Raw genomic sequence first — 8785 nt, forward strand, 5'->3', positions numbered from 1 at the left:
TATGAAGTGAACAATTAAGCATCAATTTACCTACATATTCATTTTCTTTCATTCCAATAGGAGATCTCTCTAATCATAACATCTTGAAAAAAGTTATCTGTAATTTCTTTCACTTCATCTGCTCGTAGATTAGGAACTTCAATGGGTTGAACTTTAACTGGTTGAGTTATTTATAGCAACAACCTATCATTTAGAGTTTCATTATATAAGCTCAAAATGTTGTGTTAGTATAATAAGGCAATTGATTATAGTGTTCAAGAAGTAAAACAAAACTCTAAAAGCTTGATATCTTGGGAAGCAACCCATTCCCTGACTGCATACAAGGTTATCTACATATTTATGAAAGAAAAATATAAGCAAGTGAAAATACATCATATAAAGAAACTATTTTTCAGGTTATATTAAATATCATCAAACCTTCTTCTCATACCAAAGTGAAAAAAATTTACTATCTTCACCTCTATGTGAAATTCTTTATCCCCTTGCTTAGAATTAGTAGAGAGAACTTTAACTGCAATAGTCTCCACAATAGACATATGAGCTTTATAAACAGGACCAAATTCACCTTGACCTATGAGTGTTGTAAGATTATATGTTGCCTTTTGTAAATCTCTAAAGCATAGTTGAAGACTTCCAACAGAAAGAAAGAAGAAAGAAAGAATATATGACATGAAAGAAACTATTCTTTGTTCAAACTATTGTTAACTTGATTTCGTTATCAAAACTTGCAGTAGTCACTAAAATTGTAAATTTTCAAGCGTAAGAATGGAAGAAGAGAATGATTAAAGCCATTTGATTCTTTGTTTCCTTTTCCAAATTTCAAATGCTCAAACCTAATTACTCCATTCACTACAAGAAAATGTCTTTTTAGTAACTAATTTTAGTGACTAAAAGTTGTTAGTCACTATAGTGACCAATTTAGATACCAATTTACAAAATTAAAATTTATTGGTTACTAAAATAGTCACTAATATAAATAAAAAATTATAATTGATCACTAAATTTGTCACTAATTAATTAGAGAGCAATTTAGTAACTAAGTTATTTTGGTAGCCAAAACTTAGGTAGCTAATTTTTAGTGACCAGTTTTCTGTGGTAGCCAAAACTATGGTAACTAATTTTAAAAACCAATTTAGTGACCAATTATAATTTTTTATTCATAATAGTAACTATTTTAGTAACCAATGATTTTTTTACTTTGTAAACTTGTATCTAAATTAGTAATTATAGTAACTAACAACTTTTGGTTACTAAAATTGTTTACTAATGAAGCATTTTCTTATAGTGATTACTCCATTAGGTTTCTCTTTAAAGAACAAATAGTGTATAAACACAACAATAATCTAACTGAAACCCCAAAAGCAAAACCACAACCACAACCACAACCACAATAAAAAAACCACAACCACAATGGAGAGGTATAATCCAGAAAGCTTTCCACGATTATAAATACCCAACACAATGGGAAACAACTCTAAAACAAAAAAAAAATTAAACAACACCGCAAACCTTCTTAGAAAATGAACTTCTCTAAAAAATCCACAACCCAAATGCACAACACATAAACGCAAAACGCGTAACCCTAACTCAAATGAAAAAAAAAACAGAACCATAAATCATAAAAGAATCAATTCCTTACAAAACACCACAACCACAATGGAGACCCAAAAACCACTACACGGACAACACACAAGACCCAAAAACCATACCACAAATCCGACAAAGAAAAAATGAAACTTTTACCTCAAACAAAAATGTAGTGAAGAGGAAGATGAAGAACGAAAAAGAAAAGGTTTTTGTGAATTGAAAATATAAAGAAGATAAATTTATAGAAAGGTTGATGAAAATTGGCAGGCACTAAAGATAATCGGAAATAGGAAAGGAAATGTAAGGAAATGACGGGATGATTGGGTTTGAGATGTAGAGAAATCAAAGAAATTTGGGTTAAATATGTTTTTGGTCCCTTAAGTTTCAGTGAAATTTGGAATTAGTCCATCTTTAAAACTTTTGACCAATTTAGTCCTTCATCTTTAAAAATGCATGAATTTAGTCCTTTTAACCAAATTTTGTTAAATTTATCTGACGTTTCAAGTGCATTTCATGATAGTATTTGAATTGTTTACACCGTTTGACACAATTTCGCTTCAATGTTAACTCAAATATTATCATAAAATGCGTTTAAAATATCAAATAAACTTAACAAAATTTGGTAAAAATGACTAAATCCACGCATTTCTAAAGATGAAAGACTAAATTGGTATAAAGTTTTGAAGAGGGACTAATTCCAAAATTCACTAGAACTTGAGGGACAAAAAACATATTTAATCCTAGAAATTTGCTAGAGAAAGCTTGGGGAAGGTTTTTCTACAAATGTGATTTTGAAAACATAACCTCGTGCCTTCAAAGTTAGCGTCATCTACAACAAAATTTAAAACGACAAAGAAACAAAGTTTTTATACGCGTGTTGAAATAATAGAATGGGTAATAAATGAAAGTTAAAAACGAAATGGACAAGTGTCATAAATTTAAGTAAGGGTACTTAGGTATGTTTGGACACATGGCAACCATTTAAGTACGGTCATTGCTGTAATTTTACTTATACATTCTATTTCTATATTTATAATAGATTACAAATGTCAAGTAACTATCTGAAGTTGAATGGTAAAGATTATACATCAAATATATGTTTTCAAAAGTAAACTTTTAGTTTTGTTGTATTGAGTTAAACTATTTTTTTCTTTGTGCTAAATTGTTATGTTTTTATTAAATCGTTGCAAGAACATTTATTGCATGGTTATAGTTTGTAACGACTTAGAAATAGTATTTTAGAATTGGTATTGTGTTTAAAATAATGGAACCAATCATTTTAATAATAAAATACTTAAATATAAATAGAAATTTCATAAATGAGTTTCATTACATAAAACATCTCATCTCTCTAAAAACTTGTTCTTTAGAGCTCTCTTTTGTCTCTCTACAATATCTGATTGTGTGGTCATCTCTTTGAAGATTGGAGACTGCCCATGTGATCCTTGCAGTGAGATCTTCAAGTTCATCCAATCAATTTCTCCAATTGAGTAAGTTGATTTGCAGCTCTTCCTTTGTAAAATTTTATTAATCTTTGCATGCATTATTTCTCATTGAGGTCGCATGTGCTCCTTTAGTTTTTTGTTTGATTCTCTATTGATCAATGGTCATGAGGATATGATCTGATCATTTTTCTAGTATTTCTATGTATAGATAGAGTACCTTGTGGCTTAGAAAAGGTTTTGGTGTTTTTAGAGTCGGTTGAGCAATTTCACTAGGTAAGGGAAGCTAATTGTACTATTTTTAAGTTAAAAATATGTTGAAATCACTAACTTATGATTTTAATATGAATTGCATGAATGATTAAACTGTATGATGGGTTTTACTTGTTGAATTGGGAGTAAGATCTTCAAATGTTGCATAATTTAGGTTATATGATGAAGTCTTGAAATGGTGTATGATATGAAATGCTAATGTAATAACTTAAGTTGATGAATGTTATAAATTGTAATTGACATGTACTAGTAGACTTCTTAAACTGAACTGAAAATGCAAGATTTTGCAAAATCATAATCTGTAGAATTATGTAGACTTACTGGTCGAGGGTGAACTCGCTCAACGAATCCAAACTCAAAGGCTCACTAATTTAGGAGTCGTTGAGCGAATCCAAAGTTAGGGACTTACTGACTTAGGAGTTGTTGGTCGAGTATCTACTTGCTCAACGAACCCAAATTTATAGAGCTTATTGACTTTGTAGTCGATGGTTGAGAACACCCTCGTCGCGCGAATTTTGGAAAAAATTTCATCCTTGAGTTCTAGTGATTCACTCACTAGGCAAGCCATATGGTCATTGGACGAGTGAACATTTGTGAACTTTTCACCTAGCGAGAAGATAGTTTCACTAAACGAGTGTATCAGAGTCTAGTAGTTATTCTATGATTAATTTTGGTGTTTTGTGGCTAATGTAAACTATTATTTATGAAATGATTTGTTTGTACAATAAAGTAAAGGTATATTTTGAGTTGTCATAAGGTATTTCCCAGGGAGGAATTCCCATCGGTAATGTGTTTCACTAAGGTGTGCCTTGATAGTAAATACCGTTCCATTTTGTGAGGCTATGTTGAACTCTACTATCTATTCGTACTCACGTAGAGGAGAATGGTTAGGTGGTAAGAGTAGCAGGAGGTCTTGTCATAAGGATGGTTCCATTATTCTTATGACTATGAAAAATGATTAACCATGTGTGGTAGCTCGGTAGAGCATGTTATATCACCATAGGTGCATGACTTCACTAGTTTGACACAAGTGCACATATTCGAATAATATTGAGTTTAGAAGAGTTGGTTTATAATATGACATGTTGTGTGGTGTTGTTATATTTTGAATTTGGAAATTTATGCATATGGACTTTTTATAAAGCATTTGTATTATTTTATTTAACTAGCTTACTTTGTTTATTTCTTGTTTGTCTAGTGTTATCTTCTTTTCTTTTGCTATGATCACCAATGTAGTGTGAACAGGGAATGATGCATGCCTTGATGAATCAGTGGATGTGAAAAGTCTTCAGCATGAGGCTGAAGTTAGCTGAATAACAGATGTGTATAGTTTTGATAGAAACTCTTATGGTTCAACCCTTAAGTTTCTTCTTATGTTTGTATAGTTAAATCCCTTTTGGATGACTGTATAAATATACTATATAAATTTGTGGACCTAACTAATTATCTTATTAATTATTGAATTCTTTATTTAGTAGTTTTCACTATTAAATGGGATCTTACATAATTCGTGTTATTTATGATGTATTTTTCTACATCACTACTTTCTCTAACAAATAAGAACATCCAATAAAAATAAAACACAACAAAACTTACCTTTTTCTTTTGCATAACAAAGTTAAAAAAAAATCATATAATATTGTGAAGTAAAGATATATATATATATATATATGTGTGTGTGTGTGTGTGTGTGTGTGTGTGTGTGTGTGTGTGTGTGTGTGTGTGTGTGTGTGTGTGTGTGTGTGTGTGTGTGTGTGTGTGTGTGTGTGTGTGTGTGTGTGTGTGTGTGTGTGTGTGTGTGTGTGTGTGTGTGTGTGTGTGTGTGTGTGTGTGTGTGTGTGTGTGTGTGTGTGTGTGTGTGTGTGTGTGTGTGTGTGTGTATGTGTGTTTCAAATAATAATATATAGTTAAATAATTCTATTGGTCCCCATTTTTATAGAAAAATCTTAAGTCCGTCTCTTGTTTTTGTCTTAATTTGTTTCCTATTTTAGTAAATTTGTTACGATCAGGTCCCTTTCGTTAATAATGTAATAATAGGGTTAACTTATGTGTCACATGTTAGTTTGTGATTTTTTTTTTTGATTTTTTAAATTTTTTAAATTTTTTTAAATTTTTTAAAAAATAAAAGATTGTAATGTGTCAAATTTAGATCATGCCTCGTGGCAATGGTAGTGTGACATGGCAATGTAAGTGGCATGTGTCATTGTTGATGTAAAAAAACTCGATTTGATCCTTGTATCTATTATGGTGTCTTAATTCAATCCATTTTTTTAACTGGAGCAATTTTATCTATTCCAAATTCAGACCAAATTTAACTTTTATATAAATGTTATAATGATATTTTTAATCAAATTAAGTTTATTTAAATTTATATTTTGCATTGAACTTTATTTAAATTTTGTTTTAAATATTATATATCAATAATTTATAAACAAAAATGTTTGAGTTGGTTTAGAAATAACAACTTTATAAATTAAAATATAAAGTTTTAAAATTGTTTTATAATAATTTAAAATAAATATATTTATTTATACTTTTGTTTAACAATTTATAACATTTTAAATTGTTATAAAATTATTTTTAAAATAATATATTTAACAATTTGTAACATTTTAAATTGTTATAAAATTGTTTTTAAATTTTACATTTCAATTTATAAAGTTGTTATTTTTAAACCAACTTTAACATTTGTCCAGAAATTATTGATATATAAATATTTGAAACAAAATTTAAGTAATGTTCAATGTAAAGTATAAATTTAAATAAACTTAATCTTAGTAAAAATATCATTGTAACATTTACATAAAAGTTAAATTTGGTTTATAAATGGATAGGGATGAAATTGTTCCGGTTTAAAAACAAATAGGACCAAATTGAGACAAAATAACAAATATAAATATTTAAATTGAGATTTAAGGTACATAATTGTAAAAAAATAAATCAAGAGAGTTAATTGTTATTTTTGATACTAATGAAGCGAACTGTTATTACAATGTGCCACACAGCGATCATTAATTAAGATTTATTTTAAAAAAATTTGTTTATGTGTGAATTGAATTAACGGCTCATAAGTTTGGATGCAAATAAAATTACTGTTAGTAAGCAAAACCGATGAAAAAACATTAAAGAAAATAGTATTGTTATAATTGAATAGGAGATGCGTTTTGATAGAAATTAATGATTCACTCTTAAGTTTTTTCTTCTTATGTTTGCATAATTAAATTCCTTTTGGATATAAATATATTATGTAAATTTGTCGATTTATCAGATTATGTTATTATTTATTAAATTTTTTATTTAATAGTTTTCACTATTAGTGGAAAATATTTCGTGTTATCTGTGAAATAATTTTTCTAAATCACTACATTCTTTAACAATTAAACACAATAAAAGTTATTTTTTCTTTTACTAAACAAAGTTTAAAAAACTCATATAATATTATAAAGTAAAGATATAAACTTCAAATAATCATATATAAATAATTTTATATAAATTTTTATTATTAAATATTAAACATTATTAGAATAATATTCGTACATTGTGCATATATAAATTGCGAATATACAGACTAATTATAAGTATATACAACGATTTTTTTTTTGTTTTAATTTATCTTTAGATTTTAATATTTTTTCAGAGACTTTAAAATTTAATTTATTCTGATTGATTGTGAAAGTTTAGTTCTTTTAATAAAATATTTTCAATTTTGCTAAAGTTAAGTTATTTATCTTAACATATAATAAAATTACTTTAAACTAGCAAGCTTTAAAAGATTAATTAAAATAAATTAAAATTATACAAACATTGAAAAAAAAATCAGGAGAGTTAATTGTTCTTTCTCGTGGAAACTAATGAAGCGAACTTTTATTATAACTATCAAAACGATCATTAACTAAGATTTATTTTAAGAAGAATTGTTTATGTGCCAATTGAATTAACAGCTCATCAGTTTCGATGCAAATAAAATTATCGTTAGTAAGCAATACTGATGAAAAAACGTTAAAGAAAAAATCTTAATTGGATTTTTCATTCTACTAGTAACTCAGTACCACGTGAACGTTTTCCTCCCTCTCTCTCCTACTAGAATCCTTCAAATGTCTCTTTGTCTTCATACTTCATACTAATTGTAACTTGTATAATTACTTTTTTTTACCTTGGAAAGCAAATGTTGAAAAATAGTGAGCGGTGGTGACATTAGAGGTTGTCTTTCAAAACCGAAGAAAATGTGAAGAATCTTTACGGTGGAGCTAGAGGATAGATGTCCTATGGTTGAAACTCTTCCAAAACCCCTTGGCCCTTGCCGATGATCTCATCTCTCCGGTACAATTTTCTCTCTTTCTAACTTTACTTAATGTTAAATAATGTTTTATCTAATATTGTTGTTTGAGATGGGTTTGTGAGATGAAACGAGCATAAAAGAACAACTATTTTTTCTTGATTTAAAGAAAAATATGTCTTTTCATTTCATTTTTCTTATGTCGATATATTAAAATATTGTGTCTTTTTCTTTTGGGTTTGTAAGATTTGATACTTGTCATTATGTGCTAGAAGAATTTCCTTGATTGCTAGAAATCAAGCTTTGATGAATCGATTATTTATGTTGCGTTGGCTATGAAGCCTTTACAATTGTAGGGTTTTGTTTACTACAATTGCAAAGAACAATGTTTGATCCTTGCAATCGGTTTAGTCTACCCAAGATTGTAAATTGTGGTTATGTAGTGATGAATTTGTTGGTATCCTTGATATTGTGTAAAATTGTGAACAAGTACGGTTGATGGGACTACAAGTATGATATGGAGATCTGAAAAACCCAAACATTGCAGCTGAAATTGTGATTGCAAACTTATTTTTCTAAAATCTGTGGATCCATCATTGGGAATGAGCAAAAAATTGACCTTTTGGATGTTAAAATCATCCCTTAATTTTTCACCCAATCTTTCTATGATGGACCAAACGGGTTATTAACCTAGAGTCACATAAGATTGGACCTTGACGGCTGCCTTCAAATTTCTAATTTGAATATTGCGTCATTCCAAATGAAATCTGAATGACAGGGTTATTGATTTAAAAACCCAATGATACGTTACACCTTGCATTTAATGTCTAAATCTATATCAAAGGATTTTATTGAGTAAGATTGTTGCTAATCTAACAATCCTCTAGTTTCTTGGAAAATAGATTGATCTTATTCTACTAAATAAGTTGGAGAACCTAAAGTATTTTGAGGTCTGTTCAATGGCAACCAAAGCTTCTTCAATCTAATCGAGTGATCATATAGGACAGTTGATGGTTATATTTCTCATTAAGTTGGCAAAGTTTACTTAATAGGTATTTAAATTGCAGAAATATAAAAAATAGAAATTAAACAATGAAATCACTAATGTTGTTTGATTGAAAATACGAAATACAGAAGGATAGAAATATCCAAGCTCCTAAGAAGCAACCACAAGGTCCTCCTCCAAAATGATCATCCCCCGAATCCT

Source organism: Vigna unguiculata, chromosome 11, assembly GCF_004118075.2.
Source record: "Vigna unguiculata cultivar IT97K-499-35 chromosome 11, ASM411807v1, whole genome shotgun sequence".
Classification (NCBI taxonomy): Eukaryota; Viridiplantae; Streptophyta; class Magnoliopsida; order Fabales; family Fabaceae; genus Vigna; species Vigna unguiculata.